This window comes from Salmo salar, chromosome ssa29, assembly GCF_905237065.1.
Source record: "Salmo salar chromosome ssa29, Ssal_v3.1, whole genome shotgun sequence".
NCBI classification, from domain to species: domain Eukaryota; kingdom Metazoa; phylum Chordata; class Actinopteri; order Salmoniformes; family Salmonidae; genus Salmo; species Salmo salar.
This window is the reverse complement of record NC_059470.1, coordinates 36,185,001-36,193,381: the sequence shown is the minus strand read 5'-3', so window position 1 is coordinate 36,193,381 and position 8,381 is coordinate 36,185,001.

Sequence of the window (8,381 nt, the reverse complement as noted above, 5' to 3'; positions counted from 1 at the left end):
ACCTCCTCACCCGTTGTCTCTAAACACAACACAACACCTCCTCACCTGTTGTCTCTAAACACAACAACACCTCCTCACCCGTTGTCTCTAAACACAACACACACCTCCTCACCTGTTGTCTCTAAACACAACACAACACCTCCTCACCTGTTGTCTCTAAACACAACACCTCCTCACCTGTTGTCTCTAAACACAACAACACCTCCTCACCTGTTGTCTCTAAACACAACACCTCCTCACCCGTTGTCTCTAAACACAACACAACACCTCCTCACCTGTTGTCTCTAAACACAACACCCTCCTCACCCGTTGTCTCTAAACACAACACCACCTCCTCACCTGTTGTCTCTAAACACAACAACACCTCCTCACCTGTTGTCTCTAAACACAACACAACACCTCCTCACCTGTTGTCTCTAAACACAACAACACCTCCTCACCTGTTGTCTCTAAACACAACAACACCTCCTCACCCGTTGTCTCTAAACACAACACAACACCTCCTCACCTGTTGTCTCTAAACACAACAACACCTCCTCACCTGTTGTCTCTAAACACAACACAACACCTCCTCACCTGTTGTCTCTAAACACAACACAACACCTCCTCACCCGTTGTCTCTAAACACAACAACACCTCCTCACCCGTTGTCTCTAAACACAACACCTCCTCACCCGTTGTCTCTAAACACAACACAACACCTCCTCACCCGTTGTCTCTAAACACAACAACACCTCCTCACCCGTTGTCTCTAAACACAACAACACCTCCTCACCCGTTGTCTCTAAACACAACACCTCCTCACCCGTTGTCTCTAAACACAACAACACCTCCTCACCTGTTGTCTCTAAACACAACACCTCCTCACCCGTTGTCTCTAAACACAACAACACCTCCTCACCCGTTGTCTCTAAACACAACACAACACCTCCTCACCTGTTGTCTCTAAACACAACAACACCTCCTCACCTGTTGTCTCTAAACACAACACCTCCTCACCCGTTGTCTCTAAACACAACAACACCTCCTCACCCGTTGTCTCTAAACACAACAACACCTCCTCACCCGTTGTCTCTAAACACAACAACACCTCCTCACCCGTTGTCTCTAAACACAACAACACCTCCTCACCCGTTGTCTCTAAACACAACAACACCTCCTCACCCGTTGTCTCTAAACACAACACCTCCTCACCCGTTGTCTCTAAACACAACACAACACCTCCTCACCCGTTGTCTCTAAACACAACACCTCCTCACCCGTTGTCTCTAAACACAACACAACACCTCCTCACCCGTTGTCTCTAAACAACACAAGACAACACCTCCTCTACTGTTTGCCTGGCCTTTTCCATTGCAGGGTAGTTACAAATTAAATGTACCATTAGTTTTACCATTTACCATTGAGAGAGAGGGAGTGCTGCCTGGCCTGCCTGGGGGAGGGAGAGGGATGGAGTGCTGCCTGGGGGAGAGGGAGGGATTGCTGCCTGGCCTGCCTACATGTGTCTGGCTTTCTCACTTTACACTGATGGGAGATCAATAAGTGCCTGTGCCAGGCAGAGAGAGGCCAGTGTTATGCCAATGTAGGCAGCACCCTCAGAGGAGATGAACCAGGAAGGGAAGGAGGCCAGTGTTATGCCAATGTAGGCAGCACCCTCAGAGGAGATGAACCAGGAAGGGAGAGAGGCCAGTGTTATGCCAATGTAGGCAGCACCCTCAGAGGAGATGCACCAGGAAGGGAGAGAGGTGAGGAGATGAACCAGGACTGGAGAGAGGTGAGGAGATGAACCAGGACCGGAGAGAGGTGAGGAGATGAACCAGGAAGGGAGAGAGGTGAGGAGATGAACCAGGAAGGGAGAGAGGTGAGGAGATGAACCAGAACAGGAAGGAGGTGAGGAGATGAACCAGGAAGGGAGAGAGGTGAGGAGATGAACCAGGACTGGAGAGAGGTGAGGAGATGAACCAGAACAGGAAAGAGGTGAGGAGATGAACCAGGAAGGGAGAGAGGTGAGGAGATGAACCAGAATAGGAAGGAGGTGAGGAGATGAACCAGGAAGGGAGAGAGGTGAGGAGATGAACCAGGACGGGAGAGAGGTGAGGAGAAGAACCAGGAAGGGAGAGAGGTGAGGAGATGAACCAGGACAGGAAGGAGGTGAGGAGATGAACCAGGAAGGGAGAGAGGTGAGGAGATGAACCAGGACGGGAGAGAGGTGAGGAGAAGAACCGGGAAGGGAGAGAGGTGAGGAGATGAACCAGGAAGGGAGAGAGGTGAGGAGATGGGGAGAAGGAGGGGAGAGAGGTGAGAAGATGGGGAGAAGGAGGGGAGGGGTAATGGGCAAATCACATTTAGCTGGACGCTAAACATGATGTGCTGAGGGAGGATCTGAGAAGAGTAAACTTTAACTTCGAGGCTTGGGGCATGGAGGCCGATGGATATGCAGAATAGTTAACTCACCACAGTAGCAGACACTAAAGAACTGTATGTGATATAATAGGCTAGCTATTTAGTATTTATTAGGATCTCCATTAGCTGCTGCCAATGTGCACTGGACCAGCCACTCTAAAATAGCCCCTGGGCCAGCAAAGGTCAAATCCCTTCCCACTAACGAGATGGACAAGCCAGCACAGGTGTAACACATACTGACTAACGAGATGACACCAATCTGCGCTCCCTACGTGCTAACGAGCTATACGTGCTAAAGTCCAACCTCAAAACATAAATGGAAAAAACCAAAGCCTATAAAAACGTTACAAATCTTTTTCTTTCAAAACAGCATTTATAGGGACATAGGTGAACAACCAACGAGCAGCAGGTACTTCTAATCAGGGTCTCCACTCATCTGCCAATCGGGGTTGTGGCTTTTGTGGTCTACTTGTATTTGTTTGAACAACAAAATGAAAGAAAACATTTGTTAATCGCATCGAATTAGAGACATAATTCAGTATAGACATTACGATAAATCAGTATAGACATTACGATAAATCAGTTTAGACATTACGATAAATCAGTTTAGACATTACGATAATTCAGTATAGATATTACAATAAATCAGTTTAGACATTATGATAATTCAGTATAGACCTTAAAATAATTCAGTTTGGAAAGTCACTGACTTGAACTTGGGTTTTCAATCAAGTTTTCCTTATTAGGTGCAAATTCAAGCCTACTGTGTTTTGTTTTGTGCGGAGAACGTAATTGAGGTAGCGCTTGTGAATATTACCACCACAGGGCTCACGTTCTACTCAATACCAGTAGAAACTTTTTAAGACATTATCTATATGGATAAAATCCCTTCCTTCCTTTAGGAACATTATCCATATGGATAAAATCCCTTCCTTCCTTTAGGAACATTATCCATATGGATAAAATCCCTTCCTTCCTTTAGGAACATTATCCATATGGATAAAATCCCTTCCTTCCTTTAGGAACATTATCCATATGGATAAAATCCCTTCCTTCCTTTAGGAACATTATCTATATGGATAAAATCCCTTACTTCCTTTAGGACTTATTATAAAATCCCTTCCTTCCTTTAGGAACATTATCTATATGGATAAAATCCCTTCCTTCCTTTAGGAACATTATCTATATGGATAAAATCCCTTACTTCCTTTACGAACATTATCTATATGGAGAAAATCCCTCCCTCCCTGTATGTGTATTAGTTTCACCATTTTTATGGAGCTCTAAGATAATACACATGTTGTAATGCAGCAATGGTTAAAAAACGCTAAATCAGCAACAAGCAGATGGATATTTTAATTGGATATCCTCAGGTTTTTGTTCTGCCAGAAGTTTATTGAAGGACATCATTTTTATAAACTAGGCAAGTCAGTTAAGAACAAATTCTTGTTTACAATGATGGCGTACTGGGGAACAGTGGGCTAACTGCCTTGTTCAGGTGCATAACAACAGAACCTTGTCAGCTCCAGGATTCAATCCAGCAACCTTTAAGATATTGGACCAACAAGCTAACCACTAGGCTTCCTGCCACCTCCATTATCATCATAGCATTGCAGTAAGGGACTTAAGTCTTAGAGATATTACACAGTGATGTTATACTGGTATACAGCTATGTTTCAAAGGATTTCATGATTGTATACAGTTATAATATTTATTTTTTAATTTATTTTCACCTTTATTTAAGACTAGGCTACCTGCCTCCTCTAACCACAAGTCTACCTGTCTCCTCTAACCACTAGGCTACCTGTCTCCTCTAACCACTAGGATACCTGCCTCCTCTAACCACTAGTCTACCTCCCTCCTCTAACCACTAGGCTACCTCCCTCCTCTAACCACTAGTCTACCTCCCTCCTCTAACCACTAGTATACCTGCCTCCTCTAACCACTAGGCTACCTGCCTCCTCTAACCACTAGTCTACCTGCCTCCTCTAACCACTAGTCTACCTCCCTCCTCTAACCACTAGGCTACCTCCCTCCTCTAACCACTAGGCTACCTGCCTCCTCTAACCACTAGTCTACCTCCCTCCTCTAACCACTAGTCTACCTCCCTCCTCTAACCACTAGGCTACCTGTCTCCTCTAACCACCAGGCTACCTGTCTCCTCTAACCACTAGGCTACCTGCCTCCACTAACCACTAGTCTACCTGTCTCCTCTAACCACTAGGCTACCTGTCTCCTCTAACCACTAGTCTACCTCCCTCCTCTAACCACTAGTCTACCTCCCTCCTCTAACCACTAGTCTGCCACTACACTATTTGTCTCCTCTAACCACTAGGCTACCTGTCTCCTCTAACCACCAGGCTACCTGCCTCCTCTAACCACTAGTCTACATTCCTCCTCTAACCACTAGGCTACCTGTCTCCTCTAACCACCAGGCTACCTGCCTCCTCTAACCACTAGTCTACATTCCTCCTCTAACCACTAGTCTACATGCCTCCTCTAACCACTAGTCTACCTGCCTCCTCTAACCACTAGGCTACCACTACACTACCTGCCTCCTCTAACCACTAGGCTACCTGTCTCCTCTAACCACTAGGCTACCTGTCTCCTCTAACCACTAGGCTACCTGTCTCCTCTAACCACCAGGCTACCTGCCTCCTCTAACCACTAGTCTACATTCCTCCTCTAACCACTAGTCTACATGCCTCCTCTAACCACTAGTCTACCTGCCTCCTCTAACCACTAGGCTACCACTACACTACCTGCCTCCTCTAACCACTAGTCTACCTGCCTCCTCTAACCACTAGGCTACCACTACACTACCTGCCTCCTCTAACCACTAGGCTACCTACCTGCCGCCCTTGTTATAATCCAGTTGATCCAGTCAGGTGTGAGGCTACCTGACTTCCTGTTGTTTTGATCTTACTGGTAGAGTAGAATATTGTTCAGTGTGTTGTTAAACATCAAGGACTGATCCAGCTGTTAAATATGAGTAGGTTATTAGACTTTGTGGGGATTGGACACACACACACACACACACACACACACACACACACACACACACACACACACACACACACACACACACACACACACACACACACACACACACACACACACACACACACACACACACACACACACACACACACACACACACACACACACACAGAGGACAGAGGACAGCTGGTAACACAGACACACACTCCCATAAACTCGAGGAAGGAGGGAGGGAGATTAGGTTGTGCTGAGTGGTTATCAGGCCCGGCGGCGGGAGGCCAAAGGTTCCTTCCTCGCTAATCCTTAGTATGTCAAAACCATCCCAGGCACCCCAGGCTCCTCTCTCTCGCTCTCTCTCTCCGGCTCAGTCCATACCCTAATCCCAGGCTCCTCTCTCTCGCTCTCTCTCCGGCTCAGTCCATCCTCTAACCCCAGGCTCCTCTCTCTCTCTCTCTCTCTCTCTCTCTCTCTCTCTCCAGCTCAGTCCATCTCCTAACCCCAGGCTCCTCTCTCTCTCTCTCTTCTCTCTCTCTCTCTCCGGCTCAGTCCATCCCCTAACCCCAGGCTCCTCTCTCTCTCTCTCTCTCTCTCTCTCTCTCTCTCTCTCCTCCAGCTCAGTCCATCTCTCCTAACCCCAGGCTCCTCTCTCTCTCTCTCTCTCTCTCCAGCTCAGTCCATCCCTAACCCCAGGCTCCTCTCTCTCTCTCTCTCTCTCTCTCTCTCTCTCCAGCTCAGTCCATCCCCTAACCCCAGGGTCCTCTCTCTCTCTCTCTCTCTCTCTCTCTCTCTCTCTCTCTCTCTCTCCCAGCTCAGTCCATCCCCTAACCCCAGGCTCCTCTCTCTCTCTCTCTCTCTCTCTCTCTCTCTCTCTCTCCAGCTCAGTCCATCCCCTAACCCCAGGCTCCTCTCTCTCTCTCTCTCTCTCTCTCTCTCAGCTCAGTCCATCCCCTAACCCCAGGCTCCTCTCTCTCTCTCTCTCTCAGCTCAGTCCATCCCCTAACCCCAGGCTCCTCTCTCTCTCTCTCTCGGCTCAGTCCATTCCCTAACCCCAGGCTCCTCTCTCTCTCTCTCTCTCTCCGGCTCAGTCCATCCCCTAACCCCAGGCTCCTCTCTCTCTCTCTCTCTCTCTCTCTCTCTCTCTCTCGGCTCAGTCCATCCCCTAACCCCAGGCTCCTCTCTCTCTCTCTCTCTCTCTCTCTGCTCAGTCCATCCCCTAACCCCAGGCTCCTCTCTCTCTCTCTCTCTCCGGCTCAGTCCATCCCATAACCCTAGGCTCCTCTCTCTCTCTCTCTCTCTCTCTGGCTAAGTCCATCCCCTAACCCCAGGCTCCTCTCTCTCTCTCTCTCTCTCTTCCGGCTCAGTCCATTCCCTAACCCCAGGCTCCTCTCTCTCTCTCTCTCTCTCTCTCCGGCTCAGTCCATCCCTAACCCCAGGCTCCTCTCTCTCTCTCTCTCGGCTTAGTCCATCCCCTAACCCCAGGCTCCTCTCTCTCTCTCTCTCTCTCTCTCTCTCTCTCTCTCTCTCTCTCTCTCCGGCTCAGTCCATCCCCTAACCCCAGGCTCCTCTCTCTCTCTCTCCAGCTCAGTCCATCTCCTAACCCCAGGCTCCTCTCTCTCTCTCTCTCTCTCTCTCGGCTCAGTCCATCCCCTAACCCCAGGCTCCTCTCTCTCTCTCTCTCTCTCTGGCTCAGTCCATCCCCAACCCCAGGGCTCCTCTCTCTCTCTCTCTCTCTCTCTCTCTCCGCTCAGTCCATTTCCTAACCCCAGGCTCCTCTCTCTCTCTCTCTCTCTGGCTTAGTCCATCCCCTAACCCCAGGCTCCTCTCTCTCTCTCTCCGGCTCAGTCCATCCCCTAACCCCAGGCTCCTCTCTCTCTCTCTCTCTCTCTCCGGTTCAGTCCATCCCCTAACCCCAGGCTCCTCTCTCTCTCTCTCTCTCTCTCTCTCTCTCTCTCTCTCCTCCTCTCTCTCTCTCTCTCTCTCCGGCTCAGTCCATCCCCTAACCCCAGGCTCCTCTCTCTCTCTCTCTCTCTCTCTCTCTCGGCTCAGTCCATCCCCTAACCCCAGGCTCCTCTCTCTCTCTCTCTCTCTCTCTCTCTGCTCAGTCCATCCCCTAACCCCAGGCTCCTCTCTCTCTCTCTCTCTCCGGCTCAGTCCCTCCCATAACCCTAGGCTCCTCTCTCTCTCTCTCTCTCTCTCTCTCTCGGCTCAGTACATCTCCTAACCCCAGGCTCCTCTCTCTCTCTCTCTCTCTCCGGCTCAGTACATCTCGTAAACCCAGGCTCCTCTCTCTCTCTCTCTCTCTCTCCGGCTCATTCATCCCCTAACCCCAGGCTTCTCTCTCTCTCTCTCTCTCTCTCTCTCTCTCTCTCTCTCTCTCTCTCTCCGGCTCAGTACATCCCCTAACCCCAGGCTCCTCTCTCTCTCTCTCTCTCTCTCTCTCCAGCTCAGTCCATCCCCTAACCCCAGGCTCCTCTCTCTCTCTCTCTCTCCGGCTCAGTCCATCCCCTAACCCCAGGCTCCTCTCTCTTTCTCTCTCTCTCTCTCTCTCCGGCTCAGTCCATCTCCTAACCCCAGGCTCCTCTCTCTCTCTCTCTCTCTCTCTCCCGGCTCAGTCCATCCCCTAACCCCAGGCTCCTCTCTCTCTCTCTCTCCGGCTCAGTCCATCCCCTAACCCCAGGCTCCTCTCTCTCTCTCTCTCTCCTCCCAGGCTCTTCTCTCTCTCCGGCTCAGTCCATCCCCTAACCCCAGGCTCCTCTCTCTCTCTCTCTCTCTCTCGGCTCAGTCCATCCCCTAACCCCAGGCTCCTCTCTCTCTCTCTCTCTCTCTCTCTCTCGGCTCAGTCCATCCCCTAACCCCAGGCTCCTCTCTCTCTCTCTCTCTCTCATCTCTCTCTAACCCCAGGCTCTTCTCTCTCTCTCTCTCTCCAGCTCAGTCCATCCCCTAACTCCAGGCTCCTCTCTCTCTCTCTCTCTCTCTCT